The sequence below is a fragment of the Bidens hawaiensis genome, unplaced genomic scaffold (assembly GCF_021521415.1).
Source record: "Bidens hawaiensis isolate Kalapana, Puna unplaced genomic scaffold, B.hawaiensis_p1.1 tig00024848_1, whole genome shotgun sequence".
Taxonomy (NCBI): Eukaryota; Viridiplantae; Streptophyta; class Magnoliopsida; order Asterales; family Asteraceae; genus Bidens; species Bidens hawaiensis.
The window spans coordinates 154,407-157,523 of record NW_027493943.1 but is presented as its reverse complement, the minus strand read 5'-3'; the positions used below and the strand labels follow the sequence as shown (position 1 = coordinate 157,523).

At 36.2% G+C, this 3,117-nt stretch overlaps 1 pseudogene; it reads right to left on the bottom strand.

The window, feature by feature from the left end:
- Positions 1 to 1,876: 1,876 nt before the first annotated feature.
- On the bottom strand, positions 1,877 to 2,797 carry LOC143570209 (protein NRT1/ PTR FAMILY 2.6 pseudogene; annotated as a pseudogene).
- Between the last annotated feature and the right edge of the window lie 320 nt (positions 2,798 to 3,117).

The following is a 3,117-nucleotide window of genomic DNA, read 5'->3' as shown; positions in this document are numbered from 1 at the left end:
AAGAAAATGAGAAAGAGCTCCACCGTGGCCCACGGTCTGGACCGTGGGTCAAGGTCCAATTGATAAAAAATGACAGTTTTCACCGTACCGTGGAGTTCTGGACAACGTGGGCCATGGTCCGGGAACTGTAACATCCGTTTTTCTTTGTTTTTAAGTCGTTTTTCATTGTCTTTTGACATATCTATCATTGGAGAACGACTAGGAACGATCTTAGGGGGTTCAATAACATCAACTGTGAGTTGTGTAACCACTGAATACTTGTTTTTGATTCATATGATTACTATAATCGAAGGGATGATGAACCAAATCATGCTCGGCTAATCCCCTTTGTGTTCTCTCCCGAATTGTAAGGTTTTCTATTGAATAATTGTTGATTGTTTATGTTATTTGTGGGATAGTAATTTGATCATATGATTGTATTGCTATGGTGATTGTGAATTTGATTAGTAGTTGTTAGTATAGTGTAAATTCGTGTTCTTGACTATCAGTTTTTGGTGCCATAGGTAATCGAGATTTATTAGAAGAGAATTAGGGTTAACTATATGAACTAATTATCAAGTGATGACCTTGCGTTTTTATAATCCAAATACTTAGTCCTCGTTTATCACATTCAAACACACTTTCACGAACTATGTCTATGTAGTTTATCCTAAAAGTAAACCTTAGCATTATCAACATTGGAAACCTGAAGTCGGGAGAGAGCATTCTTTTATTAATTCAGTTAAAACTCGTTTATTTGCTTTAGTTCTTTTTGTTATTCAAATCAAACAACCAAATCATTGAATTTAATTTGTGCACTTAGTTTAATATATAGTAATTACATAGCTACTTAGTAACGCATTTTCCACAAACTCCCTGTATTCGATACCCGCTTACCGCTATCTAACTAGTTGTATTCGGTTTATTTTTGAGTGAGTCTTCGACCTCACGTCACATAACAAAATCAAGCCTCAAAAACCCTAACTAAAATTATAAACACAATCAACGAAGTATACCTCATTTTAAACAAAGTTCGAAATTTGAAGAGTGGATTGAGTGAGAGAGAGAGAGATGCTATATAAGAAAATCATATTTAGAGGTTAAAGATGGAACATAAAATTTTTGAAAATTTTCAGATGAGTGAAATGAAAGCACTATACATTGATACATTGATGGGAGGGAACCTCAAAATTTGAAACAACTATAGTTTTAAAAAAACAATGCTACTTACAATAAGTTCAATAAACAACATCATTTTTCTCTTATTTACAACGGCATTCAATGATGAGAGGTACCTCAAAACTTTAAACAACGCTAGCTTTTAATAAACAACGTTACTTTACAATAAGTTCAATAAACAACGCTAGTTTTTAACAAGTACAATAAACAACACTAGTTTTCTTCTTAGCAATAATGGTATTCATTTATGGAGGAAACCTCAACATTTTAAACAACGCTATTTATCAATAAACAACGCTACATTTCAATAAATTCAATAAACAGCACTAGTTTCTTATTATTTACAACGAGTTAAGAAAATTGTTCTTTTTTAAAATGGTGGAGTACATCTTGTTCAACAGTTGACCTTTATACCGTTGTAAAACATTTTTATGATCGGTGTTAATAGACGTTTTCGTAGTATATCGTAACCGGATTAATGTTTATGAAGAATCATTAAGTTATGAGTTACTGAACTTGTTTTGATTTGTGTTTATTATATTTCCACAAAATCTATGTCTGTTATCTGATATATTATCACAAATCTGAATACGTCTAAAATGGTTAACAACTTAGCATTCATAACTTCATAGAAAAATAAGCACAAGTTTTATTCATTCCAGGCTATTAAGTATTTCATACATAATATACCAAAGTTGACAAACCCATCAAAGGTCACCTAGCTAGAACTAGAATCAGAACTAATGACCTCCTTACTATCAACATTATTTTGGTACTTGTACATCCATGAACACACCAAATGATATCCAAAGTTGACCAATCCAAAAAAGGTCAACGCCAAGTAAACATTATCCATCCTTCCATCATTGGTACCATCAGGCAACCACCCCGTTGTTTTCCTGATCAAATCAACCACCGCAGCCGCTGTGCTCTTAATTGCCTTTGGAAACTCTTAGTGAAAAAACATCACCTGGCCAGGTAACATAAAGGCTTCTCCAACACCAACAACAACTAATTGTGGAACCAACCAAAACACCGACATTGGCACGACCGAGTTGCCTGTTAGGTCGTTGGTTCGAGCTGTCGAGAGCCGCTTTGACTCGATCAATGCCGAGAGGGCCATGCTTGAGATGATGAGAGTGTGACCTATCCCAATTCGTTTTAGAAGTGTCGGTGAGGTGCGGGTTAGCTTATGGAACGTAGGAAGAAGGAAGCGGTCTGTTATGGCTAGAGCAAGACAAGATGATATCATAACGAAGACAGCCATAGACCCGGCCGAGATTTGGAACCGTTGTCCCATATGGCGGTCCATGGCTAGAGCTTGGAGGACAACCAAGCTTATTTGGGTGGCTACTGGGGTGTGCAAGAATATACCAGTTGACCAAAGTGGGGAGATTTTGATTAAGGTTAATAGTAATATCCCCAACAAGGACACGATAGATGAAACCAAAATGACCATGAACGGGCTAAGGTAGGAGTCGACTAATATGGCACCAAGAATTGGTAACAAGGTTGTACAACCCATGACAATGTTCGCAATCTGGACAGCATCAATATTGCGTTTGATGTTAAACTTGTTTATTAGATACACTATAAGGTTACTATTCCATCCCGCGGCCGCTACAGTCAGCCCCGCCATGGTTGCTACAAATTAATAAACATGTTTGATTCCCATTGGTTTATATTCATTGTGTTCCAAAATCACAACAACATATCAATCCTTCTCGACGGCTTTTGTTGTCGATATAGCCTTTCTCGATGACATGTCGTCACTATAGCGGTCGTTGGTACTTATTTGACGCAATAACTAAAAAATGCCATGGAGATAGGTAATTAAATAAAACATTTTAGTGCTTCTCTGAAGCCTATCTCTCATCGACAAGTCCTCAAGATAGGCTACCCAAAACACAGTGTTTCACTTAAATTAAGTAAAGAGACAACAAATTATAACGTTGTATG